Raw genomic sequence first — 18,994 nt, 5'->3', positions numbered from 1 at the left:
ATAGCGTATGGTGGAAAATGTTCTGTGTGCGGTGGAAAGAAATTTTCGTTTTTACCTAATAAGCGCGGTGGTGATATTGCTAATTTGATGTCAAAGTTTCCAGGTACTCCATGGGCTAAATACCCAGGAGAAAAACATCTACCAGGATATAATTATTGCGGTCCTGGTACTCGAGTCGATATCAGGCTCAATAATCAGGATCAACCAAAACCAGGCGAGGAACCAGTAAACGCTATTGATCGAGCTTGTCATGAGCATGATGTGGCTTATAAAAATAAAGATCTACAACATAGGCATATTGCAGATGTGAAATTAATTCACGCGTTAAATTCCATAAAAAATAAAAATATCAGAGAATCATTAGCTAATTGATTAGTAAGATCTGCGATGAAAAGTAAATTAGCGTTTGGGGCTGGTAATTAATAATGGAATTAATTTATTATTCACCAAGAGGATATTTGAGAGGCAAAGCAGCAATTGGTAAAATCGATGATGCAGCAGCGGTTAAACATTCTACTGCTAGCGCGTGGTTATCCAAACAGGCAATATGGCAAATTTATCTACCACCACCGAAACGAATTCAGTACGCGTATTTCGATGTCAGTGTTCCTAATGAAGTTCATCAAGCAGATATTCTGTTTTTACCACATGATACTGTGCGTGGAAAAACGTACAAGTACGCGTTAACTGTAGTTGATGTTGCAAGTAGATGTAAAGAGGCAGAGCCGCTATCAACGAAAACATCATCTGAAGTAGCCGATGCGTTTGAACGAATTTATCAACGAGGTGGTGGACCACAAAGTGGTCTGCGATGGCCACAGCTGCTACAGGTTGATCCTGGTAAGGAATTTCTTGGTCCAGTATCATCGTTGATGAAACGACATAATACCAAAATACGACGAGGTCATACTGCAATTCACCGTGATCAGGCAATTGTTGAGCGATTTAATCGAACACTTGCTGAGCGGTTATTTGGATATCAATATGCTAAGGAATTTATTCAAGATAAAAGATCTCGTGAATGGGTTGCAAGATTACCAAGCGTGATAGCTGCATTAAATAGCGAGATTACACGAACAACCAACATGAAACCCATTAGCGCAGTCACAAAAAAAAATATACCAATACAACGAAAAGGTACTGAAAAACAAAAAATATTGGGTGATGTTACAGTTAGATATTTATATGAACCGGGTGAACTTGAAGGTGGTAGTGCGAGAGCAACTGATCCTATTTGGAGTGTTACCACACACAAAATATCCACCGTGACAAGATCGCCAGGTAGACCTGCAATCTACAGATTAGATTCGGCTGCTCCTCAACGTGGATTTGTACGTGAACAACTACAAATAATTCCCACGGATACACAATTACCACCGCGATCACTTAACTAGCACTAGTGGCAGCACCCAAGGCGCTGGCGCCTCTACGTCGATTACACTCAAGACAGGTCAACATGATATTTTCTCGTGTATGACCGCGACTATTATCTTTTCTGTCTATGGTAAATTGTCTTGAATCATTACTCGAATACCTCCACAGCATTATACAATTGCAACTTGTGCAATGATTATTCTGCTGCTGTTTTAACTCAATAATAAATTCAACATCAAGATCAAAGTCGCGTTTATTGTTTTTTTATCAGATTGTTTGTATCCGATTAATTTTTTTCTTATTATATCATCATCAATGACGTTAAATTTATTAACGATTTCAGGAATTATAATTCTACGTAATTGAGATATATTTCTCACCCTCGATACCGCTAAATAAACTAAATTTGACCACTCGATGTGATCGTCTACAATCCAGACTCGTGTGTCAGAAATAGTTAATCCCTGAGACGAGTGGATCGTCATAGTGTATCCCAACACCCATGGAGATTTGTCAGCGTGTAATGCATCTTCGACCACACTGATATCAACGGCGACAATATCATTTAATACGAGATTTTGATTCTCAGTCTGTCCTGGAATATCAACATTAATATTCTGTTTTCGTGTATCTGATGGTCTGTAACATAACGGTACGGGTAATTCTGAATATTTTTCTTTATGCAGCTGAAATAACTGCTGTTGTAAATCGTCTCTGATTATTTTTCTGCTTGTTACGATCAAATCGTTGGGTCTCCATAAATTCAAAAAATCACTCATTGAGGTCTCTGAGATTACTCCGCGTATTATTTCACACTGAATTTTGTTTGATTGTAATCTGATTAATTTTTTAAATTCCTTTAAATTTGCATCGAGAGTTGTATGATCATCGTCTATTTCTTCGTAATAATCGACGAAATTTTTTAACCAATCATGTGGAGATGGTCCAACAAAAGGCGGCGGTTGACCATGATCGCCACACACCACCACAGCGGTATTTTTCGTCAGCAACCAATCAAGAAACATTTTTAATGTATCCAATGACACCGTACATATCTCGTCCCAAATAATTATTTTAAGTATATACTTTTCTCCCATTCGTTCAGGAGTCCATGTATCCCCGCGCCACCGAAAGAAACTATGATACGTGCACGATTGTACTTGCCGTTGTTTTATCTCCCGTGCAAGTCTATGTGTGGGCATCAGCACGATCATATCTAAATTTCTAAAAACATTAATTGCTCGAGTCGTCTTGCCGCATCCACCAGGTCCATTGAGATATACTGTCTTATATCTAGTTACTGGATCACTCAACGACGGCGCTTTCGACATTTCTGATATTTTATTACACTTACGATAAAAATGTCTCATCGGAACATCTGCTGATTCTGTATAATTGTGTAATATTTCCTTTTTTATTCTCCACGAACTCCATCGTTCATCATTACTTGTAATTTTCATAACAGACTCTAAATATTTACTCGAAATATAAAACGAATCTGTTGCGACTCTGACTGCGGTCTCAGGAAATCTATTAATCAACGATAATAAATTTATAGAAACATAAGCCAACATGGAAGATCTTAGATGAGTATACTGTGGGGAGATATCATTTATATAACTACCGATCGTACCCAATTTTGTTCCGTCGGATAAATAAACACTTTCTCGATTTACAAATATATTTCTCGCTGTTGTATCAGCAATTATAAAATCGTACTCGGCATCATCTAAAATTAATCGTGTGTGATGTCTTTTATGATCATATGCACCACCCTGAGTAAATTTACCTATAATTTTTCTACCGAGATCTTTTGCGTTTTTTAGTCTAATCTCGAGAATTTTAGGAGATTCTTTGATAATATCATCTTCGGAAACATCAGGACATTTTTCCTTAAACTCGCTAATAACTTCATCAGCACTGATAGAATCTGGCATGGGCAACCAAACTTCGGTCTGCGCGTGATATGATATAATCGCCTCACTAACCACCAATGATGTCAGTGCCGCACAATCTAGGAAACATCGTAATAAAACTATAGACGCCCAACGTTTTTCACAAAAATGTCTGCCAAACCAAACATAACAAATCTTGTGAAGATTTTCCTTAAGCTCGAATGATTCAACACAAGCGAATCCAGTCAGATCAAAATCAGGTAATGGTCCATTAATTGCCACTCGCGTCATCTCGTTTGTAGGGTGACCGAATCTTTTAAAGTATACAGAACAATCTCCGTATCCTAGAAAACTTCCTGGATAACATGCAACCATATCAACCGAAATAACATCGTTGTAATTATATTTGGTATTCCACAATCCGCCATGTCCGTATTCGACGCAACTTGCGCGTACATCTTCAAGTAAATCAAATCGTGTTGGTTTCCATGAATTTCTTTCTCTAGCGAAATGAGCCACAACAGATGGAACGGTAAAGCAATTAGTTAGCAATTTGTCAGTATTTTCCGCGGAGTGCTTGCACTCTAAAAACTTCTCCGCGAGATTTTTCATCTCGTCGTGGAGAGATTCTGTTCGATATATTTCACCGTTTGGTCTAACAAACTGATCAAATCCACCTTCCTCATTACTTTTAAATAACCATACCGATACAGGATCGTTTTTACTTATTTCGTTGATAAAATCAAACATATCTGCCCCCATATCTGGGGGGTAAAATCTAATAGTTCGATCACGTGGAAATATTGTTACTGCGCTGGTCCATGCGTGCGCGTTATGATCAATAATATTTATTGGAGCTCCTTTTGATTTATATTTTGATTCGTACAGTACTTCTCCCGTTATTGTCGCTACGGTTATTGGAAATTTTAATATTTTTCCTAACTCAGCAACATCTTTTATGGTAGCACCGGTATCCTTAACTGAATCAGCCCACGAGTTTATTTTTTACATCTTAAATCAGTTAATCCATTTCCACGCATCGCGTTTGTAAAGTGTTCTATTACTCGTTCGGCTACACAATTTAACCTTGAAAATTTCATGGGTGTCAGTTTATCAACGTTGGGTTTTTTATTTATCTCATAGATTCCATAAATAACCGCTGTTACAGGATATGCTCGCTCATAATACGGTTTGTCAATACCCGTCAATAGACCTGGTCTGGAATTTTTACTTAATATGGCAATTTTATTATTGCCAAGGACAGGATCATATTTGTCACGGATAATCCAACTACCTGTTTCTGTTAATACAATAAATTTTACTCTGAAGAAATATTTTTGATTGCCCTCATACTCAGCGATATAGTTAATGATAGTTGCCGCTCGCTTGTCATTCATTGTGGCGTCCTTGACAGTATTGCGTATAATCTTGAACGTTGGCCATGTATGAGATGCACCATCCGTGTAAAATTCTTTCTTGGCGTCGTGAATTTTATTGATCAAACTTTTATTTTTCGGATCAACCAAATCTCGTACTGGTAAATCAGAAGATAGTCTGTCGAGGTTGAATTTATATTTAACAGGCCTAGTTTGGGATAATCTCTCAAACTCATTCATGTAATTAAAACAAATATTTAAATAAAGAAAATTATATATATACAATGTCTCAATGCAAATGGTTGATGATCGGCTCAGTAAATCGATGCAACAAATCCTGCAGAAAGGAATTTTGTTGGATGCACTCACAAAGTATACGACAAGGAAATCTAGGACCAATACCGTGTCTGCGATGTGGTATTGGAGTGCGAGGAAAAACAGAATTATGTGGAAAGTGCGGTGGAAAACGGTTTAGAGAACTTAAAAGATATTATAACAAAAAAATTAATAATAGTGAAAACGCTATAAAATCCGTGGAGGATTATATATCAAGATTTCAGACAAACAATGATTTAAACAAATAATATTATTGCATATATGGAGCAAAATATATTTGTCCCACAATAACAAACTATGAATCAGATCGTAATGGTGTCATCAGAAATTGTAGGTTGAAGAGACCAGTTGGTAATGTTACTAATACTGGCTATCTAAGGTTCAACGATGGAAGAAATAAAATGTATCACTGTCACCGATTCACGTATGAGTGTTTCTTCGGAATGATCAAAGATGGTCTTGTTATTGATCATATTGACAGGGATCTTCAGAACAACTCCTTATCCAATCTGAGGGTTGTCACGCAAAGTCAGAACTCTGCACGTGGTAATACTGGAAGATGTAAGACAGTTTCTAGAAGGGCGGTAAATTCCACAAACACAGAATCTGGCGAAGTAATTATATTTCGTTCGATATGTTCAGCTGCGAAATACTTTGATATTCACTCATATTCAGCACAAAGAGTAGCAGAAAATATAACCAGATCTGCTTTCTCAAAAAAATATAAGCAGAAAATCACCTTTCAGTACTGCTAACTATCATCACCACCTCGAATTATATTTATTTTTGGGGGGTCAGAAATTGTCATTATTATACTACTTATTTTTTGACTCACGAAAGGGAGGTAATTTATGGTCATGTGCCGTCATTCATTCATTGTATATATCCATTTCATTGTATATATCCATTTCATTGTATATGTCCATTTCATTGTATATCTTCACCAAACACACCCTCTTGGGCCTCTAGACCGTTGTTTGACGGGTTAGGGGCTCTCATAGCGGGGTAGTGTTTCGTGTACCTGTACCTTGAACTCGCTAAAGACTTGATAGGGGTTCAGGGATAAATTGTTTTTATTTTAAAGATTTACATATTATATAATGAACCAAAAAAATATCAAAGACATTATTTCTGCTATTAAAAAACTAGAAGATAACGGAATTAATATATCTGATGAACTAAATCCTGAAAAAATAATATCTGATTTTGAAACGTTACAAGAACTTAAAAATGAAAATAAGTATGTTCTATCATCTCAATATAAGTTCATAAAGCGGATTCAGGCAGCTATGTTTCAGTCACTGGCTATGGTGAACGATGATCAAGTAAATGAATTTATTCCTCTTTCTGTTGCAATAGAAAAGATCAGGTCGGAATTATCCAGCAAATATGAAACAAAAAAAACAATCAGTACCTGCATAAGATACTTAAGAAAAATTATGTCAGCGGGTAACGACTGAGTAGTAATATAATTTCCCTCACTGTATATCACACCAGAATTAATTTACAAATATTTCAGAATAATAATAAAATATTTTTTGGAAAACTGATTGATTTCTATACTTTTAAGTACCAACCACCCCATCATAATTAGCAAACTGATTGATTTGTATAATTTTGAGTAGCAACCACCCCCATCAGAATTAGCACACTGATTGATTTGCATAATTTTCAGTACCAATTACCCCATCAGATTGATTCACAAAAAAATAAAATATTTCAGAATAATAATAAAAATATTTCAGAATAATAATACAATATTTTTTTGTAGTATTTTTTGGAAAACTGATTAATTTGTATAATTTTCAGTACCAATTACCCCATCAGAATTAGCAAACTGATTGATTTGTATAATTTTCAGTACCAATTACCCCATCAGAATTAGCACACTGATTGATTTGTGTAATTTTCAGTACCAACCATCCCATCAGACTGTACAAAATTGATTAATTTATCCCATCAGTGATTATATTTATTTATTTTTTTAAGTTGGTCGAATTTAATACAGGAGTGTGTATAATTTAGAATCTGATCTCGATAATATGTTCTCAGCGGAGCTCATCTAACTGTTCTCGCTTCCGTATTCATCAATAACTAAATTAACGCTAAATTGCTCTGTGTTTTGAAAACACTGTTCTGATGGTGTTTTTCAAGAGTATAAAAAACAATCACGTGCTGGTACATTATATAACATTTACTGGATTAATTAAGATTTCACATACAGATTTATCACAAGCTCTTCTCCACGCATGTCAATTAAGTGATTAAGGTGGTCTGTGAGCTTAAAATTTATTCGTGTTAACATATTATTGTGACACCGCAGATACACAGGATTAGTTGGTTCTTGCACGATTAAACTTCCAGGGGGAACTTGTGGTGTACATGTATATAGGATGTATCCTTGTTGAGCCTGATTTGATTTTCCGAGATCTATTTGATAGCTGCCATCGACTACGTCACAAACCAGATTGACCACGATCGTGCTGGTTATATTAACGATTCCCGGAGAAACGTGTCTGCCGCCGCCATGAGGATCATTATTATATCTGAGAACAGTTGGAGGTGGTGTTAGTTTTTTCCACGCATCGAGTATTTTAGGAAAATATTCATCAATGACATCACTGACAGATTTTCTCCGAGCGTCCGGGTCATAATCGGGAAATTTGAACGTCGGTATATCAGATTCCTTGATTTTATATTTATCAATTAAAAACTTTTTTGCAGCGGGAGATGATTTTAAAATTAGATCTATAATTTTGTTGTGATTGCATTCTATAGCTTCTGCGATATAATTCAGAATTTCTATTTGTTTGATAATTTCCCCTCGTGTCTCGTGGGATGTTATATCGAAAAGATACTCAGTGAGGCGTTCACGCAGTTTATTTAGTTGAACTTTATGATCAAGATTGGAACTGTCAATAGTTCTTTTAATTTCTTCTTCATTAATATGGTTATGGAATGTACTTTCTGGTAAACCTGAAAATAAACCACCACCATAACCAATTAAATCATCCAAACTAATATCCCAAGTGTGAACTCCACGCCACCACCACCAAATACCTGTCATTGTAACTTCGTGACGAGAGCTACTCGTTGACGTAAAATCAGATTTTTTCGGTTCTGGTGGTCCTTCATACACGGGGGGAACATCCGGCCAACCTAGTATGGATCTTATTGTGGATTGATAGATATCAACAGCATAATCAGGAGAATGTATCTCAACCATCGAGCACAGCGTCAGTTCATAAACGTTAATTGATATTTTTGCTTCTTTTCTGGTTATTGATTTTATTCTACGTTGAAATTCCTCATTGATTTGTTCGATCTCATAACTGCCAGTGGGTATTCCAACATCTATCCAGTCAGGAGTACCATCAGGTTTGTTCTTGTTAGCAAATACAAGCAAATTATTTGCTGGTGTACCATTAAATGATTTTGATCTGATATTTGGCCAGCTGTAATATACCCGTAATTGAGCTAATGCTATTTCTTTTACTGGAATTGCAGTAGGAAAGTTAATACTAAATTCAGGATTAGTTGAACTTACCGAGATCATCATTATCTTTGGCAGAGTTATGTTAGTCACGATCTGCTGGAGTAATTCTGTCATTATTAGTACTTGTATCTTTAATACCGATACCTTCGTCGTATATTTTAGTCATCATTGAAAACTCGACATCAGATATAATTCCATCACTGAGATTCGCTGATAACAACGAGGATAACTTCGAGTATGCGACCGTCGCTGTATGCAATCTTATCATGTAATCAGATAATTTTTTATTCATGCAGGTGCATATTTTTTTTGTGATGATATTAAGCACACCTGCAATCGTTGCTGCTGCTGAAATACAAATAGTTACGGCTGCTGGTGCCATCATTGTCACCGCTGATAATATAACACCGGTTCCAGCAACAACAGCGGATACTGAATAAACAATCACATCAACGATAACTAATCGTCGTCGATATTTTTGTACTTTTACTGTATATTGTTCGACTTGATCTTTTAGCGCCGCCTGCCATTCACGCACTTGATTGTATCTGTATTGTGCACCATCCATATATTTTTATGCAGCAACCAATTGAGGTGTTTCAGCTACAAATTCCAAACACCACCAGTAAGATGTTGCGGTTAATTTCTTATCATCTGCTTCCAGGATAAATATTTCTTCGGTTCCGCTATTTAATATAACAGATACAACTCTGGAAAACCTATCCGTTGAATGACGCCATGGATACGTTGTAAATATCTCAAATCGCACAGCACTGAACACAGACAACCTGTACACGCCAGTGATTGTTGCAGTATATTTGATGGTTTTATTTTGCTGCGACCATGTTGCGAATCCCGATGATACAGTGCATACGATGTTTTTGATATGCCCAGGAGTTATTCCGGCTGGAATTTTAATCAAATTGGTTTTATTAACGATATCAGGAATCCCCGCTACGATGTTTTGCTGTGTTTGTTTGATAGTGTCGATGTTCGTCTTGATATCAGAAAGTTTCATGTCAACGGAGTGCGGAATGCCGAAGAATTCTTCTGTGGTTCTTTGATGGTTTCTGCGAAAATCTTCCAAAAGTGCCCATGTGAACGTCATACTCGGCCCGCAGCGTGGATAATTTACCATCTACGGTGTCGACATTTTTTTGTTGCTGCATCTTTGTTGGATGTTGGGTCTCTTAAAACTACTATTTTATTTCCGTTCATGCTGAGTTCACCCGTCATTGTGTCACCGGTTATTTCTCACACGATTAGCAATGCTTCTTGCAATTTCATTTCTAATTGTTGCAAATGATACACTTGAATCTCTGATTCTACCACCGTCAGTAAACACGGGAATATTATCCGTAACTGCACCAAGTACTCGTCGAACTATATCATTCCATCTGATATTGCTCGTTTTTAGTTTACCATATCGATCTTGAAAAATAACGACCTCATCTGGATCAACTCCAGCCAGGCTCATGATATCAGCGAGTTCATCTTTAGTCGCATACTTCGACAGATCAACATTGCCGGATTTTCTCTTAACGCGGGAAGATCTTCTTCCGTAAATATCAATCATTATATAAGATCCTTCGAATCCAAGATCTATTTAAAACGCTTTACGCGCAACGAATCGGTTGCTTGTATAATCATGCACAACTTTATGTGGCAGTTTGGATGATTTTGATATAGCGTCGAGTACATTAATTACCTCATGGCCGCATATTGGCGGATCTGTCATTGTTTGTGTGGGTAGCGTTGAATACCAAACTTTGGAACCTCTGGTTCTTGCGTGGAGTGGTGCGACATACTTGATAAATTCAGCAGGTGGAGCTATCCCGTATGAATCAAAATAAACGATTCCACGTGGATCAAACGCGTATGATACCCAATGAGTACCGGGTCCTGAAGTTGAGTCTAGATTAATAATACCTGTTTCGAGTTTGTTTGGTTGTTTTGGTAATTGATCTTGCATAAAAACACCTCTAAAGGCTTTTATTTTTAATCGTTTAGCAGCATCAAGTAAATCAAAATTTGATGCTGGAACATCTAACGTGGGAGCCTCAGACCACTTCCCCAGCGAGATCCCGGTAGTCTTAGACCACGTCCCTTTTTTTTGCCATATCGTCCACCAGTTGCTTTCTTTAGAGCCATTCCAGCAGCTGTTCCAACAGCACCTAACGCGGCTGCTTTTGCTACGGCTGGAGCGGCAGCAGCTATTAACCCTGGAATAGCTGCAAGAAGTGGAAATATACCACCCGTTTTAACCATGTCTTTGATGGCGCTCGGAGAAAGACGTAATTGAACTCCAGTTTTTGATTCTAGGGCTTTACTGAAATGTTTAATCTGATTATTTGTCAACGATAATTTGTTTGGACCACCACCCATCTGATCTCGTTTTAGTGATATTTTAGTTCCGCATTTGCTGGTGGTTTTTGATTGAAGCTTTTTGACCTGACCGGGAGTCAGAGTAACATTAACATGACTATACGACATTTTTATATAAATATTTTTCTGAATAATTAGAGATTTTCCACTGGTGCATCAACGACTCTCATTCGACCACTACCACCTTCAAGTAACATGGCTTTATCGCTGAGTATGACCGCGATTGCTCTATAATTAGCACCACCTGTATTCAATGTTGCTTTAAGATGTACATCAACGACAGATTGTTTTGATAGATCAAGATGTTCCAGTGAAAAATAATAAATCGGATACAAAGTTCTGAAATCATATTGTGATATTTGCAATCCAGTATCAACATTTTGATCACGTCCCATGAATGAAATTAAATGATGATATGCACGTCCTATACGATTCTGTTCATAATTTAGTTGTATATTTTCTTTTGGTTCTTGTTGTCCGTTTATCCGTAAAGAAATATCTGTGATACCTAGTTTATCAAATATCATATGAGAGTGAACTTGTGAGCCTAATCGATTAGTTTCCTGAAACGCAACAAAAATATGTCGCAGTGCAGAAACACCCTGTTGTGATGCTATATGCCATGTAAACTGACCGTTAATGTTAGTTTGCATACTATCTGTGCTTGTTGTTAACCATGACAATAGGGATTTACCACCAGTGTCCATGAAAGAAATTAATTTTTGTTCTACTGCGATTGTTGGAGTCATTACCAGCATCCATAGTGAAAGTTTAGACAATATTACTTTACCAGCATCACCAATAGGCCTCCACAGAGCATCGTTATCATCACCTTTTCGCACAAGAACAACCGTGTGTCTAGCTCTAAAAATAACCTTTCTAAAATTTCTACAAAATCCAAAAATATGCGATAGTGGAATTGCACATGAAAATCTTCTATTGTCTCCTATCAACATACTTCTACGTGCTGCAAATCCCAAGTTGAAATTTTCGCTAGAACCATGAACCACTGGGGCCACATCAGCATCAGCGTTATTGGCAAAATTTCTTGGTCGTCTTATATTATACGGATCGCTTTCAGGGTTATTGGAGTTATCTTTCACAAACATCATTGTAGGACCTGCTGATCTTGTATAATCATCAGAATATCTTGCTAATCCTATTATTGTTGTAGCAACGTCTACATCTTTCTGAATCGATTCAATATTTGTTCCATCGATCATATAAGTGGCGCTATCAAACAACGCCATAATCCCATTGTTGACAAAACCAACTTTTACTGCACCTCCATAATTAGTATCATCCGTTTTTATAACTGTACCTTCTACCTCAAGAAAAGCCTCAGCGGGTAAAAAGTATCTACTTGTATCATGAACTTGTAGTTCAATTCTTCCACGTTGATCTGGTATTCGTGCCTCATAAGAATAAAACTGATAATCACGTACCGATTCATCTTTAAGGACAGGTGCCTCCATATCAAATGCTTCATCGGATTCATGTTTAACCATTTTATTATAATTATTTTCGTCTAACACGAAAACCGTGTTTGGACACTCCACCTCCTGATATCATGCTTGAAATATTATTTCCTGATTCACAGAGTCTTTGATCTATCAAATTTGATGTTATATTTCTTTCTGCCTCTTTAGATAATTCGGCTAGTTTTTGATTTGCAGCCTGATTTATTATTTTACTTACGTCTGCGGGCATAATTTCAGTACTTGCCAGTTTCACTGGTGGTTGTTGTTTTCATCGCAATAATCGTGCTAGTCTTTCTTTGATTGCCGAGAACGCCTTACCAGCAACATTGACAATTGTTCCAGGAGCTTTTTCACGAACAATATCGATAGCTTTCATCGATATTTGTTTTGCAACGGGTGCTGCTTTTGGAGCTATCCTTGTGAATAATCCCCGCACAACATCACCAAGTCCATCTCCGTAAGTAGCTCTGTAGATTGGTAATTGTGAGTTCACCGCTCTGACCTGTACAGGTTTACGATGATTATTATGTATGATCATCCTTTTTAATTTACCATTTATCTAACAACTAGTCATCAACAAGTTCATCGATAAGTTCTCGGTAAACTCCAATATCCATAATACCACCTTGAAATAATCGCCGACAAATATCAGCCGTTTCATTAATTATTTCTGGTGAATTATTTCCGGCACGTTTTCCTCCTATGAGAACTTCTAACCGTGACACGTCATTGAGGATATTATCAGGACACAAACCAGATCCTGTTTTAGGTTCATCTTGAGGTGTTTTAAATACTGGTGGTTGCATCACCGGATAAAGTACTTCAGTGGTGACCGGGGATATGTCAGGTGAGTCACTTCGAAATCCAAGTGGTGAATCTATCGGTGTAAATGTCATTGCCAGCGCAGAAATTTTTTTACGTTGTAAAGACGGAGGAAGCTGATACTGGGAGAGTTGTTCTTGTTCTTGTTCTAGTCTCTCTCTGCGAAGTATTTTTACTTCTTTATAAAGATCTTTGTATTTCGAATCATCACTTTTAACCTGTCTTTTGTTTGCATGTATGCGATATATCCATTTAATAAGATCTTCATTTTTTACTTTTTCATGTTGGGGTTTTAAAATCCCAGATTTGTCAGATATATAATCTAATATTTTTTCGGGTAATTTTTCTATTTCAGTATTCCTAATTTCTTCAACAACCTCTTCCTTAAATTTTGCAATTAATTTTATATTTTCTTTTACTGGCTTGAATTTAGGTGCATGTTCTTTTTTCACGTCGGCGACTTCAGTACGAAGTTTTCCAATACTTTCAAGTATTTCCTCACCAACAGGTGGAGGTTGAGCCGCAGCTATTTCCCTGGCTATGCTTGGTGGAAGATCTCGTAAAATCTTCTTTGTCTGTTTAGTTCTTCTTGCTATTTTTTCAGTTTGTTCTGCTGTTTGTTTTGATACCGGAAGAAGATCTTCTTTGATGACAGCTGTAACCTTTTCAGTAGCTGCAGTGACGGGTTTAAACAGTTTTTTAGTTTCTTCTTCGTACTCAACTTGTGCTTCTTGCTGTGCTTGTAGATTTTTTCTAAATGAGTCTCTGACAGGAAGACATTTTTTAATTGCTTCTAATCATTCTCGTGCCATTCTTGCAGTATGAGATTCTGGATGTACCATTATTTTAAATATAACAATTTTTTAATTGATATCAGCAGAGAGGGTGTAAATTTAATTAAACAGATATCATTCATATAATGAACAATTCGGCATGGTTAATTCAAGGAACAACAAATAAATGCAACAAAAGGTGTCGTGGAGAATATTGCAAAAAACATAATTATATTTTAAAGAAAAATCCTCATGCTGGTTCACGAAGATGTGTTGGATGTAACAATGGCGTTAGAGGATTATATCAGATTTGTAAAAATTGCGGTGGAGATCGATACAGAAGTTTGATGAACTATTACAGAAAAAGAAAGAACATAAATCCAAAAATAGAAAAACCACCATCAGAACTTGAATATTACTTGAAGAACAAAACAAAAGATTCCCATGATTCAGATGATGATTCCCAATATTGATAGCAGCAGAGAGGGTTCGTCTACAATTCTGTTTGGGACAAACAATAATCGTAGACGTGGTATTGACCTCTATGAAGGGTCACTATTTTTTGGGGTCTAAACACAAGGGTGACCACTCCCTTAAGTGGTCTGTTCACCCTCTCTGTTGCTCACATGTTCATCAAATCAATGTTATGACCCCATTTTCAACTTCAGGGACAAGCCTACGGATACCAGTCTTGTATCGCATAAATAGCATAGGATGTCCAAGTGGGTTATATCATTGATCTGATAAACCTTCTGTCTCTCGGTATAATTTGGTTACTTCAAGTTGATGCTTTTACTCAAACATTAATATTATGTCAGCCACCTGTGCTAAAGACAAGAACAGTTTTTTCCTTGCTTGTTTCCTTTACTCCCCTTTTCTAAAACATGTTGCTGCACTGGGGCTAGTATCTTTGCTTGTAGTTAATGAATACTACAAGTAAGAACACTTCTATCTCTCATCTTGGGTGACCTATTTAAAAATCAACATTGATGTTTCAAGCTACACTTTGCGTAACATAATAAAGTTGGTACCAATGCGCAGGCATTCAAATTTATATGCCTAGACCTTTAAGAAATGCCTGAATTTTTTCGCACAATACATCGATTTCTACAAGAAATTTTAGGTCAATATAAAATATATTTCAGAATCCGCAACAAGTCATAGTCATGTTATGGTTTACAAAGACAATGGTGTGTCTGTTTGTTTGTCTTGTATATGCTTTGTATTTGCCTTTGAAAAAGACTACGAGTCAAAAGCGCTTATGCTAGCTAGATACTAGTTTTGCACTGTTAGTAGTCAGTTTATTATTATTATTATTATATATATATATATATATATATATATATATATATATATATATATATATATATATATATCATGATAGTTGTCCCCCGAGAGTCAAATCCTTTTGTCCATGCTCATTACCGATCTTTAGGGTACAATGTTTATATTATACATATATGTACAAACGATGTCACTGGGAACTTTACTATATACATATCTACCTATTCGGGTACATTCACCGATACATAGAGGGTATTTGCTTGAAACAACTGAATTTCGGATATATTTCATATATTGGGTGAAAAACTCATTATTTTCATTAGCAAATATTCTTTTCATGTTATGCTTAAGCACATTGTCTAACAACTTGTATAACACATTGAATTAGCAGATTTCTTACTGCATCCGTGCGATAATGTCAGCGGTTTACCGTTTTTGTTCTGCTCTGTTGTTTTGTGTATATTTGCACATAAAAGATCAGTAGTTACAAAATGCTCCTTCCCCAATCAAGGTAAAACAGCAGATAAAAACAAAATGAAGAAAGAAAATGTTTATCATTGGTTGGATTTAAACCCCAGTCGTTTAGTTTTCCAGACGGTCATCTTTACCTTTACATTACGCAAGCATCGCCAAACATTGAAATTTCTTATGTATAATATTTATTGACGGCCAGTGAAAAGATGGGTTGTTTTTTTCTTTCTTTCCCCACACAGTTATTTCACTCGGATAATTCAGTAATTCACTGCCTAGCATAAAATAAATATATATATAAATTCATTATGTATATATACTGACAACTATCTTACTCCCTTTACAAAGTCCCTTATTCATTTTTGGTAATCAAATATGCTATCCTTTCTAAAGACTATATATAGTGTCATAAACCTTTAGGTTATCCTTCACGTTATTGTAAAAGTTTTGTCTCATCACAGATATGCAATGAATCAGTATATTTATTTTTTCAAACCTGTTTTAGTAAAATTTACACATTAGCCATTTAGATAACTCTTACACTTTAAATGCATCGTAAATTGATTTGGATAATTTTATTTTCATGTCTGGAAACTGAACACCAAGTCAGTGTTAATAACTGTTCCCTTGTGCAAATAGTTAATAGATCTGGCATCTGAATTTTTTTTAAAAATCTTGGTATATTTTAAATGTTATTTTCTTTCTGAGATTTTCCATCTGTTGACCAAATACATTGATTCTTATTTAAAAAATATTTCTCAAAATCATCTGTTTCCTTATGTTTTAAATTTCTATTCAGTTCAATGTTGGGTTTCTATCATGGTTGTTATTAAAACAAGACAACTCTGTGCATCTTTTCCGTTTATACATAACCATATGTAAAGATTTCTATCATCAATAACAAATATCTTCTTGTTTTTCAATATATATGTACATAACAGTTTTGGTACAATTCAGTTTGTATCTTTGAAATAATTTATCAACTTCTTTTTCAAGGGTGACAAATCATTTTCATCAGAAATTGTTTTCTCTGGGGCTAATTGGTAGCCCATGAAATAGTCAAGAAAATGCAATTTAATCACCAAATTCACTTAAAAATGCACCAAGTATCATAGTCATCTAATGTTTTAAAACGATTTCTTCCCATCATGCCTTGCACTGACTCCACATCTGTATGTAATATTATTGCTAATTAAATATCTTACTCCATTCACAATCAGGAACATACCATAATCTGTTACAAATTCAAGTTCTACACCTAATATATCTTTAACCTTGGATCATGTGATAATCAAGGAAAATTTTGAATAACCTAAATTTATGAATGCATTGCATATTAATATAGAGATTATGTGTACCCATATGCAATCAACCTCAATAATGAAAAATGCTATGTCTAATTAGTATTAAAATGTTTACTTGCCTAATGAATTTCCAGATAAACCGAAGTGCTAATTAAAATGAAGTTCAATAACTTGGCATATGATGGCATATGAGGATGGATAACCTGTAATTTTAAGCTTAGATGTACATTCCATTAGGTGTCATTATCCTCCAATCAAAATACATGTACATTCCATCTGGTGTCATTATCCTCCAATCAAAGTACACGAGTGGGTCCTGATCTTAGATTAAAGGCTTGTGATTGGTTATCTTGGATTCATCACCTCTAATTTGTGATCTAATTAAATGAAATCAAACAATTTTGACAATAGGTAGCTTATCAGATCCAATTGTTTACATAATATTATTACTAATATTACTAATTCTTTATTTATAGAAGTGTCACTCATTTAGATGAAAATAATTTTCCCTTGAGGTTCTCTAAAAAACTATAATATACATCATGCAAAAAGTTAATAGCATATACTATTTAGTTCAACATGTCTCGAGTATTATAAATTCGACTAAAATATCATCTCTTCTTAGATACTAATATTTTCTGCAGTTTTTACAGCCTCTGAAAATTTTTTCCACAAAATTATACCAGGGTACTGGAAACTATTTTAAAATTGTTAATATGTGATGTTGATATCAACTGGTATTAAGTGTTGAATAACAGTTTAAAAAATCCTGCAGGTACTCTGGAGCAGCTCCATTTAGACATTAAGCACAAGATGTCTTTTGAAAATCAATCCTTTCATATATTGTAAGCCTTTTCAGTACTGTAAATAAGGCTTTTAGTTAAAACATATTTCATTTCATAACTGTGTAGTTCGAGCTTACAAGTTCTGTAATACAGAAGTGAAGGGTTAGAACACAAGCCAATGGTTTATAATGTTTTCACCTTTTAAACAAACATTGTAAATATATGTGAATATATGGCAGATGAAATTGAGTTTAAATTACAACAATTTTAACTTGTTGAAGTCATAGTGAAGATTCTCTTAGCTAAAACATCAGCATTTAGGCATGGTTTATACAGCACAAGGATGAACAATGGAGTTGATAAAAGATGAGAATTAAAAAAAGATAAAAGAAGAAAATAAGGAGGAAAGAAAGGGGAAGAAATAAAAAAAAGTTAGAAAAGAGACAGATTTAAAGTGATCAGTACTTCCTTATAGAGTGAGTGACATCACTGACATTGTATGTAGATGTTCAGATAGGTAGATACGCAAAGACACATTATTTTGCATCCTGGCTTTATATTAAAAAAACTCTATAATCATATGAGTCTTACATAAATGTTATTACATACTATGTTTAAACATAGCAATAAAAAAGAGCACACATTAAAATTAAGATTTGATTAATCAGCATAATATTTCATCCACATGTGAACCTCATGGCAGGTGAGCTAAAGATGTAAAAGGTGAGGATGTACAATATAAATTTCTGATCAAGGTACACAAAAGACAACTGATGACTGACAATGCACAACAAATGCAGAACCACACCAAAAGCTCACTTTTAAAGAAGCAATAGGGTACTGTGAATTCATTTGGTTGTTCATTTCGTGGTTTAGTGAAAAATTAAATTTTCATGGATACCTAATTTTGTGAACGGGTAAATTACATTTTCATAGATACTGAATTTTGTGTACTGAGTAAGGGGTCCCATAGTTTTCACAAATAAAAAAAACAAAAATAACTTTGAAACATATTCTGTAACTCTAGGAAGGAGCAATACAACTAAAATACAAAGTTTCAGTACAGTTTTTTGTGAGGTATACAAGGGTTTAAATGATATAGTGAATCTTGTAGCCCAATGTCTAATAGGTATGTATTTTTGTCACAGTTAATATTAAGCATAAGAGGGTCACTACCACTGCAACACACCTCTCAATTTTGGGGATTCTACA

General features: G+C 35.4%; 1 long non-coding RNA gene across 3 annotated transcripts in view; it reads right to left on the bottom strand.

Annotated features, from left to right (window-relative positions):
• Positions 1 to 18,994, bottom strand: part of LOC149782570 (uncharacterized) — a 194,474-nt gene that overhangs the window by 124,421 nt on the left and 51,059 nt on the right. Inside the window, exon 5 of one of the 3 annotated variants that reach the window (XR_016414387.1) lies at positions 16,548 to 17,374. The exons of the other annotated variants lie outside the window; for them this stretch is intronic. This is a non-coding gene — a long non-coding RNA (uncharacterized LOC149782570). Of the gene's footprint in view, positions 1 to 16,547; positions 17,375 to 18,994 lie in introns of those variants that run through there. 3 annotated transcript variants of the gene reach the window in all.

The sequence above is a fragment of the Sinohyriopsis cumingii genome, chromosome 15 (genome assembly GCF_028554795.1).
Source record: "Sinohyriopsis cumingii isolate HCF-2022 chromosome 15, ASM2855479v2, whole genome shotgun sequence".
Taxonomy (NCBI): Eukaryota; Metazoa; Mollusca; class Bivalvia; order Unionida; family Unionidae; genus Sinohyriopsis; species Sinohyriopsis cumingii.
The sequence above is the reverse complement of the archived record's forward strand: the minus strand, read 5'-3'. Positions and strand labels throughout refer to the sequence as shown.